This window comes from Chiloscyllium plagiosum, unplaced genomic scaffold (genome assembly GCF_037043375.1).
Source record: "Chiloscyllium plagiosum isolate Xiang-an unplaced genomic scaffold, Cpla_swu_hap1 HiC_scaffold_23, whole genome shotgun sequence".
NCBI classification, from domain to species: domain Eukaryota; kingdom Metazoa; phylum Chordata; class Chondrichthyes; order Orectolobiformes; family Hemiscylliidae; genus Chiloscyllium; species Chiloscyllium plagiosum.
In genome coordinates, this window is record NW_028270161.1 from 23186408 (window position 1) to 23204318 (window position 17911).

The 17911-nt window shown below is 45.1% G+C and overlaps 1 protein-coding gene across 6 annotated transcripts in view; it reads left to right on the plus strand.

Annotated features, from left to right (window-relative positions):
• Positions 1-17911, plus strand: part of tymp (thymidine phosphorylase) — an 86031-nt gene that overhangs the window by 21775 nt on the left and 46345 nt on the right. For 2 of the 6 annotated variants that reach the window (XM_087999461.1, XM_087999459.1), the window contains exon 3: positions 10258-10316. The gene's annotated coding sequence lies outside the window, so the exon portion shown is untranslated. Of the gene's footprint in view, positions 1-10061; positions 10317-17911 lie in introns of those variants that run through there. The other 4 variants (XM_087999460.1, XM_087999462.1, XM_043713916.2 and 1 more) reach the window with 2 other exon arrangements.

Consider the following 17911-nt stretch of genomic DNA (forward strand, 5'->3'; position numbering starts at 1 on the left):
ATCCTGATGCTGCCCGTGTTCCCCCAGCCTCCTGCCTGTCTACCTTATGTGTATTCCCAGCTCCACTCTGGGATTTGAGATGCATGTGCTGACAAATGCTCTGAGGAAGGGACACTGGTTAAACCCTGCTTTCTCTCCACAGATGCTGCCAGACCTGTTGAGTTTCTCTAGCAATTTCTGCTTCTGTTTCAGATCTCCAGCATCCCCAATTCTTTGTTTTATTGAAAGGTTTTCATCACCTAACACTGTTGGGAAGGTGAGGAAATAAGACTACGGACTGAGCCTTGGTCAGAACTTGAGCAAACAGCCATACGGTCCGTCCTAGCTCAGCACAAGCGTTCACTGGAAATAATAGGAGGAAGGATCTGAGGTGCATTAATATGTGCAGCGGTGGGTTCCCCCGTTTGGAGAGAACCCTGGGTCCAGGTAATGGCTAATGACAGGTGAGGGGATGAAATCTGATACCATCCTCAACCCCAACTCAGCACCTTGCACAGGAGGACAGAGTGGCTTATTGCCTGGCCCTTTCTACAAGTAACAACATCAAGTAATACTCAGGAGTGTGATCAATCAGAGAACACGGAAGTGTGACAAGACGGTGAAAGAGCCGGAGCATCCTTTGTGGTAGAGTTCCTTCAGCGTCTCCACTTACACAGGGAGCTCGCACTCCACTGGAAAGGGGTGGAATGCTTATTATCCAGAGACTGGTTCCGTCTCTGTCCTGGGAAGGTGCCCACTGAGAGGCAGCGGTTTCTATACCCACATTTTGTCCTGGTCAAAGATTTGAACGTCTCTTGCCTCCGGCTCCCAGAGATCAATGATGGTCGGCCCGGGGCTGGGGGGAGAAATGGCTATTGTCAGCACGGTCTCCCAGCAACCCCTGTGTAAAGATTGATGACCAAACCTGATCAATTTCTTAGCTAACAATGCGAAGTATGAAAAAGGCATGGTTTCGGCTCGGCTCCCGGGTGAATTGCGAGGAGCTTCAGTTCCCCCCCCCCCCCCCCATGTACTCAATGTCCTTGCTCTACCTGAAATCGCCCTGATGATTCCAGAATCAGAAATTGCTGGAAAAGCTCCGCAGGTCTGGCAGCATCTGTGGAGAGAAATCAGAGTTCACCTTTCGGGTCCGGTCACCCTTCCTCAGAACTGGTTGTAGCTGGGAAAGGGTTGGTATATGTGTTCAAGATAAGGTAGGGAGAAGAGTATACCATAGGTGGATATGGAGCCCAGAGAGAGAGCAGCAGTTGGGCAGACTGTCAGAGCAGGTACCCAGTGCCTTCAAATTGTCACTAAGCTGCCAGGAACATCCATGGGAGTCAGCACCAAACGGCATCTCTGGGCACATCCCATGGCCAGTAACCACGTGCAGCTCCCCCCCCCCCCCGTCCATGGGCATGGACATCCAACATTATCAACCCCTTGATCGTCTGGGCACCTTTCTGATTGCAGGAAGCACAGAGCTGCATTGCTTGGAACACCAGCATTTAGCAATGAAAGTCTGCTGGTGGGAGACAGAGGGGGCTGGTGGAGGGTTGTTTATCAGACTGGAGGCCTGTGACCAGCGGTGTGCCACAGGGATCGGGACTGCGGCCATTTTTGTTTGTCACTTCTACAAATGATTTGGATGAGAATATGGGACAAACGGTTAGCAAGTTTGTGGGTTACATCAGAATGGGTGGCATAATATTACAAAGAGATCACATGATTAATTGGGTCAATGGGCTGAGGAGTGGCAAATTGATTTTAATTTGGATGAATGTAAGGTATCGCATTTTGGTAAAACAAACAAGAGCAGGACATATACAACTACTGGTAGGTCTCTGGGTGCGTTGTAGATCAGAGAGACCTAGGGGTTCAGGTACATAATTCTTTGAAATTTGTTTCATGTATAGTCAGGGTGGTTAAAAAGGCATTTAGCATGCTTGCCTTCCTTGCTCAGACTTTTCAGTACAGGAGTTGGGACATTGTGTTAAGGATGTACAGGATTTTGGTGAGGCCTTTTTCTGGAGTATTGTATGCAGTTCTGGTTGCCCTGCTACAGGAAGGATATTATTGAATTGGAGAGGGTTCAGAGAAGATTTACCAGGAAGTTGCCTGGAATGGAGAGATGGAGTTATAAAAATAGGCTGGGACTATTTTTACTAGACCATAGGAGGTTGAGGGGAGATCTTATCGAGGTTTATAAAATCATGAGGTGCAGAGATAAGGTGAATAGCAAAGGCCATTTCCATAAAGTGGGGGAGTTCAAAACTAGGGGGCATATCTTTAAGATGAGAGGAGAAAGTTTAGAAAGGACGTGAGGGGCAATTATTTTAAACAGAAATTGGTTAGTGTGTAGAATGAGCTTCAAGAGGAAGTGCAGGCAGTGTTACAGCATTTAAAAGACATTTGGATAAGAATATGAATAAGATTTTTGTTTTTATTTATTTTTGTCACATGTACCTAACTATAATGAAAAGATATGTTTTGTGAGTGGTACAGGCAGATCATGATAAATAAGGACATACAGATCATAAGGTACTTAGAGCAAGGCATACAAGGTTATGGTTGCAGAAGGACATGCATAAAACCAAGGTCAGCATTAGGTTTGAAATAAAAGAGGTCCGTTCCACAGTTTTATAACAGCAGGGAAGAAACTGTTCGTGTGTGTGTGTGTTGACGGAAGAGATTGGAAGACAGCATTACTGGGCCAGGAGGGGTCATTGTTAGCAGCCTTCCTGCTAACACCCTGAAGTGTGGATGCAGTCCATGGATGGGAAGTTCCCCTCTGTACTAGCCTAGGCTGTACACACAACTTTCTGCAGTTTCTTACAGTCCTGGGCAGAGCAGTTGCTGGACCAGGCCATTATGCACCCATGTAGAATGCTTTCTATAGTGCATCTCTAAAAGTTGCTGAGGGTCCTTCTGGACAGGCTGAATTTCTTAAGCTGCCTGAGGCATTGTTGTGCCATCTTGACCATCGCATCTCATAGGAGGTCCAGGCCAGATCGTTGATGATCATTGCTCCTAGGAACTTGATGCTCTCGACCATCTCCAGCTCAGCTCCGTTGATGTAGATAGGGACATGCTTCCAGAAGTCAATGATCAGAACTTTTATTTTGCCAACATTGAAAGAGAGATTGTTATCATTGCCCCATGATACCAAGCACTTTATATCCTTCCTGTGTTCTGACTCCTCATTGTTTGATATCCGGCCTCCAACAGTGGTGTCGTCAACAAACTTGCAGATGGCAGTTGTATGAGATTTGGCTGCAAAATCACATGTGTACATGGAGAACAGTAGGGGGCTGAGTACACACCCTTGTGGGCTGTCAGTGTTGAGGATTATTGTGGAGGTGATTCTGTTGCCTATTTTCACTGATTGCAATCTGTGGGTCTGGAGGCTGAGAATCCAGTTGCAGAGGGTAGAGCAGAGACCGAGGTTTCAGAGTTTAGAGATTAGTCTAGTAGGGATTATGGTGTTGAGTGCAGAGCTGTAGTCAATGATTAGGAGCCTGACATAGGTGTCCTTGTTATCCAAATGTTCCAAGGATGAGTGTAGGGACAGGGTGATGACATCTACTGTGGACCTGTTACGCCAGTGGGCAAACTGCAGAGGATTGAGGCAGGCCGGGAGGCTGCAGTTAGCTGTGACCAACCTCTCGAAGCACTTCATAATTATGAAGGTCACAGCCACTGGGCGGTAGTCATTGAGGCACGTTGCATCTGTTTTCTTTGGTACTGGGATGAAGGTGGTCTTCTTAAAGTAGGTGGGAACTTCAGGTCTTAGCAAGGACAGGTCAAAGATGTCAGCGCCAGCTGGTCCGCGCAGGATCTGAGTGCACGGCCGGGGACTCCATCTGGGCCATTCACTTTCCTCAGGTTCACTGTCAAGGCCAATCTGACATCTGCAGTGGGGACTGAAAGAACAGGTGCATCATGGGCTGACTGGGCAAGAGACACCATTTCACTGACCTTCTGTTCGAACCCAGCGTAAAATGCCTTGAGTACATCAGGGAGAGGTTTATTTTTGACCACTAATTTGTTTGGCTTCCTTTTGTAGCCATCATGTGGTGTAGGCTTTGCCACAGGCGGTGGGTGTCCGTGTGGTTAGTCTAACTTAATCCAGTATTGCCTCATGGCATCACTAATGGGCTTGCAGAGGTCGGATCTGGATTTCCTGTATAAGTCCAGGTCATCCAACCTGAACGTGTCAGGCCTGGTCTTCAGTAGGCAATGAATTTCAGTTCATCCAAGGTTCATCCAGGGGAACACATGGATTGATTTCTTTGGCATGGTTTCGTTTACACATTTGCTGATGAAGTCCATGACATGGTGGTGTACTTATCTAGGTTGGCTGCTGAATATGGTGCTGTGCACCAAATCCAAGCAGTCCCAAATAAGCTCTTCGACTGCCATAGACCAGCATTGAACTACTTTCTCTACTGTGTCCTCTTGTTTCAACTTCTAAGATGGGAGGAGGAACACAGCATTGTGATCTGATTTTCCCAAATGTGGATGGGGTATGATGCATCTTTGATGGTTGTGTAATAGTGGTCAGGGATGGTTGGTTCCCTGGTGGGGCAGGAGATGTGTCGGCGGTATTTTGGTAGCATCCTCTTGAGTCACCAGTCATGATAAATAAAGCCTCAGGGAATTTCGTCTCCAGAGCATTTGTAGCAGGGTCAGTTTCATCCAGAACATCCTTCATCTCCACAGGGGGTGGTATGTCGACTGTTGTCAGGATGGCAGAGGTGAACTCGTGTGGCAGGTAGTAGGGATGGCATTTCGCTGGGAGATAATCTATGTCCGGGGAGCACTAACTCACAGGGTACCCACGTCTGAGCACCAGAAGGTGGTGATTAGGAGGCAGATGTTCCCGCCTTTTGGCTTACCTGAGGCTGCTGTGCAGTCCATGAGACTTATGGAGAACTTCTCAGCCTGCAAGGTATAGCAGGAGTGAGCCATGTCTCCATAAAACAGAGGACACAGCATTCGCTGTCACAACACTCCCAGAAATAGCAATGTTTGGAGGGATACAGGGCAAATGCAGGCAAGTGGGAGTAGTTTAGTTTGGGAACATGGTCGGCGTGGACTAGTTGGACAGTAGGATCTGTTTCCATGCTGTATAACTGTGTGACAGGTACCCAGTTCACAGACTGGATCAGAAGCAAGGGGCAGATATCCAGTGAATAGTTCATTATTTCAGGAACTGCATGTGGTCAGATGGGAGGACTGATGTAAGGATGGGGTAGTAGTTAATGGTAAGTATGGTAAGTTACAGTGAGAAATCTCACCAGGACATACAGCAAGAAACCCTTTAGAATACTCAGCCAAAAAAGTAAGATACAGATAAGTTTCTCTGACATTTTTTAATTCCATTTTTAGCTTCTTCTGTCTCTGCTTGTACTGGGCCCATATTTATTTCTGCTGATTTTTTTGTCCTTTTTTCCATACACATGGAGGGTTGGCTTGACTAGACTTTAAAACAGTCTGGATGCAAAAAGGAAGCTGCAGACGCTGAATGGGTATTGATTTCAGCACCCTCTTAGGATGTGCCCACAAACCTTTTGATCCATCACACCATGTCTCAGACTGCCCCTTGAGATATCATTCCAAACCAGAGTCACTGCCTTTCCCCCAAATCACTCTCTCTTACATCTCCGTTAGCACCCGACTCCAACACCCACCAGCTCTAATTTGCATTAATCCATCACACAGCGTGCGGCAATCTTTCATTCTGTTAGCATGTGTGCTAATAATTTCTCATGGATAGCCCGTTTTGAGATGCTGCATCTGTTCTGAATCTATCCCATTTAGCGTGGTGGTCATGGCTCACAATCCATGAGAAGGCAGTCCTTAGTGTTACAATAGATTGTTGCTTCAACAGGATTATGCAATAGTCTAGAAATACTGTCATGGGCAAATGTATCTGTAGTAGGTAGGATGAAGGATAATTAGATTTTTCCCTTGTGTTAATTCTTTTACCCGCTACTGTAGGCTGTGTCTGTGTAGTATTCATGATTTGGAGATGCCGGTGTTGGACTGGGGTGTACAAAGTTAAAAATCACACAACACCAGGCTATAGTCCAACAGGTTTAATTGGAAGCACACTAGCTTTCGGAGTGACGCTGAAGGAGCATCGCTCCGAAAGCTAGTGTGCTTCCAATTAAACCTGTTGGACTATAACCTGGTGTTGTGTGATTTTTAACTCTGTGTGGTATGTTCTTCAGGACTCAGGCAGTTTATTCAGTAGCGGTGCTACTGAGCTACTCGCAGTGATGAGACTTTAAGTTCCGTACCCAGAATACATCTGTGCTCTTTCCAACCTCAGTCCTTCTTCCAAGTAGTGTTTAACATGGAATACTGATTCATCAGTTGCGAGAGGATGTAGGTAGTAATGAGCAAGAGGTTTGCGTGTTCATATTTGACCTGATGCCTTGACACTGCATGGGGCTTGAGTCATCACTGAGGAGTCCAATGTCGTTGTGTCTCCACTCCATACCACTGTGATGTCACCTCTAGGGGCTCTGTCAGTTAGTATTAGAGTAGACAGAGACCAAGAAATGTCTCTGATCTCTTATTTTGACGATTAATAGGAGGCTTTAGCTGACTTTTAGTTTAAAATAGTAAATGGAGTCATGAGGCTAAATATGGTGAAACGATTTTCTCTGGTGGATAAATCCAGAGCAAAGGGGTGAAACTTAAAATTAATAGCCATGTTCAAGCGAAATCAGGAAATATCTGCACCTAAAGTATTATGGAAATCTAGAACTCTGCTTTCAAAGGCCTGTAGATATTGGGAGACAATTGAAATATTTTAAATTGAGATTTGTGCACTTTGGTAAGAAGCACAAATGTGAAGCTAAGGGATTGATCGGCCATGATCCCACCGAGTGAGAGGCACAAGTCGGACGGTCTGCAACGAAACCAAAACTTGACTTAAAACCTTGCGGGTGGGTCTGCTAATGCATTTGAGTGCAGTTCAAACCACTTCGGCTCAGGGAAGGTCACAGAGCGTTAGTGCAACAGGCACCCTGCATAATATAGTACAGGAGCCAAGGCAGAGGGAGTTCAGTCATGTTGAGTTTCAAGGGAGTAAGTTGTGGTAGGATGACCTCTACTTTAATGCTAGGAGTATTATAGGTAAGACAGACAAGTTAAGGGTCAAAATGTGCGGTGCTGGAAAAGCACAGTCAGTCAGGCAGCATCTGAGGAGCAGGAGAGTTGATGTTTCAAGCATAAGCTGAAAATGTGTTGCTGGAAAAGCGCAGCAGGTCAGGCAACATCCAAGGAGCAGGAGAATCAATGTTTCGGGTATGAGGCCTTCTTCAGGAATGAGGAAAGTGTGTCCAGCAGGCTAAGATAAAAGGTAGGGAGGAGGGACTTGGGGGAGGGTCGTTGGAAATGCGATAGGTGGAAGGAGGTAAAGGTGAGGGTGATAAGGTGAGGGTGATAGGCCGGAGTGGGGGTAGGGGCGGAGAGGTCAGGAAGAAGATTGCAGGTTAGGAAGGTGGTGCTGAGTTCGAGAGTTGGAACTGAGACAAGGTGGGGGGAGGGGAAATGAGGAAACTGGAGAAATCTGAGTTCATCCCTTGTGGTTGGAGGGTTCCTAGGCGGAAGATGAGGTGCTCTTCCTCCTACCATCGTGTTGCTATGGTCTGGCGATGGAGGAGTCCAAGGACCTGCATGTCCTTGGTGGAGTGGGAGGGGGAGTTGAAGTGTTGAGCCACGGGGTGGTTGGGTTGGTTGGTCCGGGTGTCCCAGAGGTGTTCTCTGAAACGTTCCGCAAGTAGGTGGCCTGTCTCCCCAATATAGAGGAGGCCACATCGGGTGCAGGGGATGCAGTAAATGATGTGTGTGGAGGTGCAGGTGAATTTGTGGCGGATATGGAAAGATCCCTTGGAGCCTTGAAGGGAAGTAAGGGGGGAGGTGTGGGCGCAAGTTTTGCATTTCTTGAGGTTGCAGGGGAGGGTGCCGGGAGTGGAGGTTGGGTTGGTGGGGGGGTGTTGACCTGACAAGGGAGTCACGGAGGGAGTGGTCTTTTCGGAATGCTGATAGGGGAGGGGAGGGAAATATATCCCTGGTGGTGGGGTCCGTTTGGAGGTAGCGGAAATGATGACGGATGATCCGCTGTACATGGAGGTTGGTGGGGTGGTAGGTGAGGACCAGTGGGGTTCTGTCCTGGTGGCGATTTGAGGGGCGGGGCTCAAGGGCGGAGGAGCGGGAAGTGGAGGAGATGAGGTGGAGAGCATTGTCAACCATGTCTGGGGGGAAATTGCGGTCTTTGAAGAAGGAGGCCATCTGGGTTGTTCGGTATTGGAACTGGTCCTCCTGGGAGCAGATGCAGCGGAGACGAAGGAATTGGGAATATGGAGTGGTGTTTTTACAGTGGGCAGGGTGGGAGGAGGTGTAGTCTAGGTAGCTGAGGGAGTCGGTCGGTTTATAGTAAATGTCCGTGTTGATTCGGTCACCCGAGATAGAAATGGAGAGGTCTAGGAAGGGGAGGGAGGAGTCTGAGACGGTCCAGGTAAATTTGAGGTCGGGGTGGAAGGTGTTGGTAAAGTGGATGAACTGTTCAACCTCCTCGTGGGAGCATGAGGCAGCGCCGATACAGTCATCGATGTAGCGGAGGAAAAGATGGGGGATGGTGCCAGTGTAGCTGCGGAAGATGGACTGTTCCACATATCCTACGAAGAGGCAGGCATAGCTGGGGCCCATGCGGGTGCCCATGGCTACTCCTTTGGTTTGGAGGAAGTGGGAGGATTGGAAAGAGAAGTTGTTCAGGGTGAGGACCAGTTCAATCAGTCGAAGGAGGGTATCAGTGGAAGGGTACTGGTTGGTACGGCAGGAGAGGAAGAAGCGGAGGGCTTTGAGTCCTTCATGATGGGGGATGGAGGTGTACAGGGACTGGATGTCCATGGTGAAAATAAGGCGTTGGGGGCTGGGGAAGCGAAAATCATGGAGGAGGTGGAGGGCGTGGGTGGTGTCCCAAACGTAGCTGGGGAGTCCAGTATCTGCATTCCTCACTTTCTCCTAGAAGGTTACAAGCATAAGCCCTTCATCATGAATGTGGGAGTGCCCAAGGGGGCTGAGAGATAAATGGGAGTGGGGTGGGCTGAGGGGAAGGTAACTGAGAATGCAATAGGTAGATGAAAGTGGGGGGTGATGGTGATAAGTCGGAGTGGAGGGTGAGGTGGACAGGTGGGAAGGAAGATTGACAGATAGGACAGTTCAAGAGGGTGGTGCCGAGTTGGACGGTTGGATCTGGTATAAGATTGAGGGAGGGGAGATGAAGAAACTGGTGAAATTGACATTGAACCTATTCGGCCGCAGGGAGGTGGGGTTGTTTAGTGCCAGAGATATTCTCTGAAATGTTCCGCAAGTTGGCGTCCTGTCTCCCCAATGGAGGGGAGACAACATCAAGAGCAACAGACACAGTAGATGAAGTTTTTGGATGTGCAGGAAAATCCTGTTGGATGTGGAAGGATCCACTGGGGCCTTGGACGGAAGGGAGAAGGGAGGTGTTGGCACAGGTTTTACACCAAGTAAGGATGGCAGTTTCCTTCCCTAAAGGACATTAGTGAACCAGATGACAATGGTTCCATGGTAATCACTAGACCCCTAATTCCAGAATTATTAAGACAGTGTTTGCTGACACCCACGACCCATTGACCATAATTTCTTTTGTTGCCGCGATCTCTGGTTGTGGAAAAATGAACAACTTCAGAGGGGAGATTTATCTTCCCCTGTTCTGAAGAAGCCCTTGTACAGCTGATTGGAATTTATAATCCCGGAGTTAAGGAAAGTAGAATGTACTCCATCATCGAAATGAAACACTCCAATCATGTTCTTCATGCAGTGTTTGCAGGGAGAGCAAAAACATCCGTACTTTGATTGTTTCTGAATGCTCAGTGGCCATCAACTTTTGATAATTTTACAGGATGATTTATTTTGAAGTAATTTTGAACTTTATCCTCCTGCTAGCTCATTCCCACCTCCCTGGCACCTAGCAGCTGATTGGACAATATGTCTGGCTGCAAGCCACCTAAAATTCACCTTTGAGATAATTCCATTACAATTGTATCTGTAAATCTTCCGAGATGTCAAACTGTCTGTTTTCTCTGTCTCGGAGTGGAAAGGAACTGCGTCAGATCAGAATCAAGAAGACTATTTTTAGGGAGCAACATTCTACTCTCTGAAACAAGATCAGAATTTGAAAAACACTGATCTAAATTTCTCAAAATTGTTTTTTATCTTTTGTTACTCTCACAGCCTTGGAATAATATACAGTGAAATACAGATTATTCAAATCTGCTCTTGGACAGACACAGGTAGGTTCTCTCCTGCTCAACGTGTCTTTTTCATTTTGTTACTGTATTTGATTTGTATCTAGAACAGTATAAGATCATGGGTAACTTATAACAGTGTTCAGCATTCGATTTTGCTTCGCACCTTGCAAGATTCTTCCTTAGTTGCTTGGCAGAGTGGCTCAGTGGTTAGCATTGCTGCCTCATAGCACCAGAGCCCCAGGTTTGATTCCAGCCTCGGGTGACTGTTTGGAGTTTGCACATTCTCCCCATGTCTGCATGGGTTTCCTCTGGGTGCCCTGGTTTCGTCCCACAGTCCAAAGATGTGTCAGGTGAATTGGCCATGCGAAACTGCCCATAGTGCTAGGTGCATTAGTTAGGGGGAAATGGGTCTGGGTGGGTTACTCTTCGGAGGGTTGGTATGGACTGGTTGGGCTAAAGGGCTTGTTTCCACACACTGTAGGGAATTTAATCTAATTCCCTTCTTCCAAAGCTGAAAAGCATTACTTTGTTTCTGATTTAATCTGTTTCAACCAATACAACCCTGAGATGACGACTTTTTATGAGTTAGGCTGCCTTAGGCTTTGGGACTCTGGGTCCAGTCTGGCGCTTGTAAAAGACTGCTCCCTTAGTTTGTACTGTGTCTAGTCTTATCTCTATTGTCTGACTCTTGGATGTTCCAACAAACTTTTATTGTTATACTATCGTACATAATACTGATTTATTTCATACTGCAAATAATTCCATCCTCTCTCCTCATAGTCTTGATAGTGTATGACTGCTGATATCAGTGCTATATTACCTTATATATGATCATGTCATTAAACAGACATTTTCAATTTTATAATTACACAGGCTAGCAATTAGCAATCTGACTTTTGCACTGTCCCCAGGACTTTGAATGGAAGCAAACTTATTACTGGCTAGAACATGACTCAGCATTTGTGATTTTTACTTTTCTGATCAATTATTTCATCTCCATTTTCTGTTCACTTATTTGATTACCACTCAATATTTCAATTTCTCCTCCAACTACCTTGAGATTCATTCTTTAGATATATCTCTCTAATTTAGAATCACAAAATCATGGAACTGTACACAGCCGAAAGAGGACATTCAGCCATCCTGTCTGTTCTGGGTCCCAAAACAGTTACCCAGCTAGTCCCTCTTTTGAAACCTCCAATAGAATCTGCCTCCCATCACTCTCCCCCAGCTGCACACGCCAAACCCTAGCAACTTTCTGAGTAAAGAAGTTTCTCCTCATCTCATTCCTGGCTGTGTTGCTGACATCTTGAAATTGTTGCATTACGCTGTAAACCTTTTGCTATAAATTCTGTGTCTTACAATCTTATACTCCACAACCACCTGATGAAGGAGCAGCACTCTGAAAGCTAGTGCTTCCAATTAAACCTGTTGGACTATAACCTGGTGCTGTGTGATTTTTAACTTTGAAATTGTGACCACTTGTTCCTGAAGTACTAACTAGCGAAAACCGAATATCCTTCCTTACCCTGTTAAAATTGTTCAGAATTTTGAACACCTCAGTGAGGTATCCTCTTCTTTTGTCCAAGGAGAATAAGTCCTATTTCTCTCATCTCTCCTTGTATCTAAAATCCCTCATTTCTGGTATTATTCCAGTAAATCTCCGCTCCAGGGTTTTAGTATCCGAACACAGTACTTCAATTATGGTCTAAAATGATTTATAGAGGTGTAGCATCACTTTCTTGTTTTTATACTCTATGTCTCTATTTATAAACCTAAGGATCCTATAAAACTTTTTAAACAAATGTTTCAACATGCCTGGCCTTCAGAAATCATGCATTTGAGCCCTGAGCTCCCTCTGCTCCTGTGTTCCCTTCAAGTTGTGCCACTGAGCCTGTATTGTCATGCCATGTTTCTCCTAACAAACTGCATTACCTCACATTTCTCTGCATTGAAATGCAGGTGTCTGCCTATTTGGCCAACTTGTCAATGCCCCTCTGGAGGCGAAAGTGGGTACTGCAGATGCTGGAGATTAGAGTCAAGCTTAGAGTGGTCTGGAAAAGACAGCAGGTCAGGCAGCATCCGAGGACCAGGAAAATCGATGTTTCGGGCAAAAGCCCTTCATCGGGAATGAAGCTGGGAGCCTCGGGGTGGAGAGATAAAGGGGGGGTAGGGCTGGGGGAAGGAGCTGAGAGTGCAATAGGTGGATGGAAGTGGGGGTAAAGGTGATAGGTCGGAGAGGAGGGTAGAGCGATAGGTGAGAAGAAGATTGGCAGGTAGGACAGGTCATGAGGACAGTGCTGAGCTGGAAGTTTGAAACTGGGCTAAGGTGGGGGGAAGGAAAATGAGGAAGCTCGTGGAGTCGACATTGATGCCCTGGGGTTGAAGATGAGGCGTTCTTCCTCCATGTGTCGGGTGGTGAGGGAGTGGTGATGGAGGAGGCCCAGGACCTGCATGTCCTTAGCAGAGTGGGAGGGGGAGTTGAAATGTTCGACCACGGGACAGTGGGGTTGATTTGTGCGGGTGTCCCAGAGATGTTCTCTGAAGTGCTCTGCAAGAAGGAGTCCGGTCTCCCCACTGTAGAGGAGACTGCATCAGGAGCAACGGATACAGTAAATGACATTGGTGGATGTGCAGGTGAAACTTTGGTGGATGTGGAAGGCTCCTTTGGGGCCTTGGATGGAGGTGAGGGAGGAGGTGTGGGCGCAAGTTTTGCAATTCCTGTGGTGGCAGATGATTCTGAAGTCACTTGGCATCATCCTCACAATTCACTGTTTTCCCTAGCTCAGTATCATGTGTAAATTTAGAGATTTTGTCCTCAACACCCATTCCCAAATTGTTTATATAAATCAGAAAAGCAAGGGCCCTAAAACCAATCCCTGGGGAACATCTCTTTTAACTCATTTCCAAACTGAGGAATTCCCATCAATACCAACCGTCCATTTCCTGTCTTCTAATTCCTGTTGCCAAGGATTCATCAATCCTAAACATTTCTAATTTGCGAACTGACTCCATATGCCATTTTTAGCCCAATGGCCATTTGATAAGATCTCTTTGCAATCTTAGAAAGCCTTCTTCACTGTCTACTATGCCACCAGTTTTGGTCTCATCCACAAACTTACTCACCGTGCCTTCTAAGTTCTCATCCAAATCATTCTCATCCAAATGACAAACAAAAGAGGACCCAAAACTGATCCCTGTGGAACACGGCTGGTGACAGGTCTCCAGTCTAAAAAGCCACCCTCCACCATCAATCTCTGTCTTGCTGATAAGCTAATTATGTATCCAATTGCCAAGCTCACCATGAATCCTACCTGACCTAACTTTATTCATTAATCTACCTTGTCAAAGGCTTTACTAAAGTCCAATTAAACAACATCTACAGCTCTGCCCTCATCAATCTTTTCGGTAACTTCATCAAAAATCTCAATCAAGTTTGAGAGACACATTTTCCCTCGCACAAAACCATGCTGACTCTTCCTAATTAATTTTTGCCTCTCTCTAAATGTCCATAAATCCTATCTTTTAAAATTACCTCCAACATTTTATCCACAACTGTAGTCAGACTCACAGGTGTATAGTTCCCTGGTTTCTCCTTACAAACTTTCTTAAATAATGGAGGAACATTACCAACTGTCCAGTTATCAGGCCCCTCACCCATAGTTATAGATGATGCAAATATTTCTACAAGGGGCCTCACAATTTTCTCCCTTACTACCCACAATGTTTTAGAATACATTTGATTAGGTCCCAGGGATCTATCCATCTTTATATTCTCCAATACGTCCAGAACATCCTCTTCTGTAATGTGAAGGGTTTTTAAAACTTCACTGGATATTTCCCTGCATTCTCTACCCTCCATTTCTTCATCCACAATAAATACCACTTCTCCTGAAGGTTTCCATAATTTGCCTACAAATGCTCTCTTCTAGTTTCTCTCCATTATTTGGAGATCTATAATGAATACCTAACGAGGTCACCACACCCTTCCTGTTTCTCGCCTCCATCTGTATAAATTCTAATTCAGCAACTACACCTAGTTTAAGGGAAATGATAGTATTTTTGACCAAGATTGCTGCACTTGCTTTCTTTTTACCCACCCTGTTTTTACTAAACGTTTGATAGAACCTACAATGTTAAAAATCCATTCTGTTCTGGTTGGAGCCACGTTTCTGTCAATGCTACTACATCATTTACTTATCAACAATTTAATCCTGTCCTTGTCTCCTTTTTGCCCATTGGAAGGAGATCATTTCCTTCTTCACTGTTAACACTCAACCCTTCCCTCATTTCCTTCTCCCTGTTCCTCATTTTCTCTCGTTTTCCCTCAGCAGGACTTCTAAAATTAGACTCATAAGTCATCTCATTCCCTTGCCTTCCAAGTTTAAATCCACCTTACTGCACGATTTACTCTCTCAGCCAGGAGATTAGTTCCTCTCTGCTCAGGTGAATACTATCTCTTCTGAACATCTTTCTTCTGTCCCAAAAGTGATCCCAAAAATCTAAGCCCTTCCCTTCTACACCAACCTTCTACACCATGCACTTCATTCCTTGATCTGCCTGTGTCTAAGTGGTAAATGACAAAGGTAATATTTCTAAGATTACTGCCCTGGAGATCCTGCATTTCACCCTACTCCCTAACTCCTGAAAACTGATCTTGGCACATTATCCAAAATATCCCTCCCTATGCCATGGTTCCCAGCACTGGTTGGTTCTTCCTCCCTTTCCCGAATGTTATCCAGCTGTACCATTATGTCCTGAATCCTTGCATTGAAGAGGCAACAGACCAAAAGGGACTCCTGATCTTGGCTGCACACTCAGCTGTCTATCCCTCAAATTATTGAATCCACTACAGCCACTTTTTTAAGCTGCTTATCAGCCTCTCTCTCTCTTTTCCCAGAGTAGCCTTGGGTACTATGGCACTGTGGTTTTCCCTCTACTCACCCACCTCCAATCAGTTGTGTTGCTCACTAAATAGGAATCGAAAATTTCAGATCTGTTAGTCAGCTCCAAGGAGCCCGGAGTTTCCTGGACTTCTGGTGAATGGTCACCCACTTTCCTGCCATCTCTACACACCTTGCCTGCCCATCAATGTGGAGTGACCACCTTCTGGTTGTTTCAGAAACCTCTCCCCTTCCTGTATGTTCCACAATGGAAGGAGTCGCTGCTCTAAATCAGCCACATGCTGTTCAAGGACTATTACCCTCTGGCACTTCAGGCAGATGACCTGGATGCCTGTGGATCCAAAACCTCCCATCATTCATGCCACATACATCACAAGCTTGCCCAGAGACCCTGCCATCAAGACGATGCGTTCTTCTGAGACTCTACTGTTTCTAACACACAAACAAATGTTTGAAGCAGATTCCACCCCCCCTCTTTTTGGTTTGAAAAGGAGGGTGGGAGGGAAATACTGCAGTAAAGTAGTGGCTTTATGGCTTTACTGATTTTTGGTCTATTTTCTAATGAACCTGCTCAGTGACATTGTTACACACCTCTGAAACTGGTTAGACTTGAACCCAGGACACTGAAGTACTCCATAATTCCTCCTCAGTCACTGCTCACCACCACCCTCTGTTCAATTTGGTCGAATGCGCAACACAAACACTAAACTTCAATCAGGTCACCTTGCAATCAGGTCATCTTCAAAAGAACTGGCCCAATTTTCCTGAACATCTCTCAGACTAAAGGTCATCTGCTCCTTAACATGAGGACATTTATAGATGTTCCAATGCTTGTAAATCTGAAGAAAATGTGATCACTTTGCATCACATTTTATTTGTGTAGAAAGTAATTAGGCAAAGAGTGGTAGATGTGACATAGTTTATGTGATTTATATTGAACTTAATGTTACTTATTTTAGAGTTTTGATTTTCATCTCATGGAATGTAAATCTTGTGTGTATGAGGGAGTTTAATGATTAACTTGTCAGTATTTCTAGAAGCATATTTATTTTGAACCATGATTTGTGAGATTTTTAACTTTATTTTAAAACAGTATAGGAGAGAATTTCTGAAGGGATAATGGGAATTTTTCTTCATTGTAAAAGTTTTATATTGGGTAGGATAAATATAATAAAGTTTTATTTTATTTACATTTTGAAGAATGAGGAATTGATTTTTTTGCGTAGGAAAAATATCCCACAGCTTGGGAATTTTGGTTTCTGCTCACAGTGAAATTAGTTAAAGTTACATGGAAAAAACAGTTTCTCCGAGAGAAAGACGGTCGAGGGTTGGGATAAGGAGGGCATTTTCAGGATGGCAACTTATAACCATAGTGTATCATAGGGGTCAGTGCTGGGGCCACAATTATTTACAATGTATATTAGTGACTTGGATGATGAAAGTACAACAGCCATGTTTGCAGATGACACAAAAAATAGGTCAGAAGGCAAGTGGGAAGGATGACGCAAAGAGTATGCAGAGGGCTAATAACAGGTTAGACAAGTGGGCAAAAACTTGACAGGTGAGATATAATGTTGGGAAGTATGGGATAATGCACTTTGGCAGGAAGAACAGAGGAGCCAAATATTACTTAAACACAGAAAGACTGCAGAAAGCTACAAAACAGAGGAATTTGGGAATCTTCGTCCATGAATCATAAAAAGCTAGCATCCAACTTCAGTGGGTGATGGGAAAGGCAAGTCGAATGTTGGCCTTTATTTCAGAGGGAATGAAGTACAAAATTGGGAAGGTTTTGCTAAAACCGTACACAGCATTAGTTACACTACAGCTGGAATACTGTAAACATTGGTGGGCCCCTTATCCAGGGGAATATATACTGGCCTTGGAGGCAGTCTAGATATATTTCACTGGGCTGATTCTAAGCATGGACGGTCTGTTTTATGAGGAGAGGTTGAGTAGATAGGATCTGTACTCATTGGAGCATAGAAGAATGAAAGGTTACCTTATTGAAATACACAGACTTTTTAGGGGATGTTGATGTCGCCTAGTGGGAGAGTAAGACAAAGATGAGGAGGAACTTCTCACAGAGGGAAATGAATTCTTTACCACAGAGAGCTGTGCAAAAAACCAAAGGCATTTCTTACTCATGCACAATTGTCTTTACATACATTGAGGTGACAAGAAGGTCTGATAACCCTCTCTCTCTGATGGAAAAAATAGTCATTCATCCCCACAGAGATCAAACATTCTTTCCCAGCCATATCCAGCAGCTGTTGAGAGTGTGGTGATGGAAAAGCACAACAGGTCAGGCGGCACCTGAGGAGCAGGAGAATCGATATTTCGGGCATAAGCCCTTCATCAGGAATCATCTGATCTCGAGCATCTGCAGTCCTCACTTTATCCCAGTTGCCTTTACATTGTGGAATGTCATTTCTTCAAGTTCTACAATGTAAAGGCTGCTCCAGCCAGAAGAAATCTCTCCTTGAGGTAACACAAATGTACTAAATTTGCACAAATCGAGGTCCCCTTCTGACTTGCGTGGCTACTGTACAGTGTATTTAGCACTGAGCTGCACGCTGCAATAATTTTGATGCGCAGGGCAGCATTTGTATTCTGTTGTTATAAGGAATTAGAGTAATTTAATCCTGTGTCATACTCTTTTTTGCCTGTTTCTGGGGAGATCCAATTTTGACCGCTCAAGTTCCCTGGTCATATATGGAAGTTCAAAAAGAA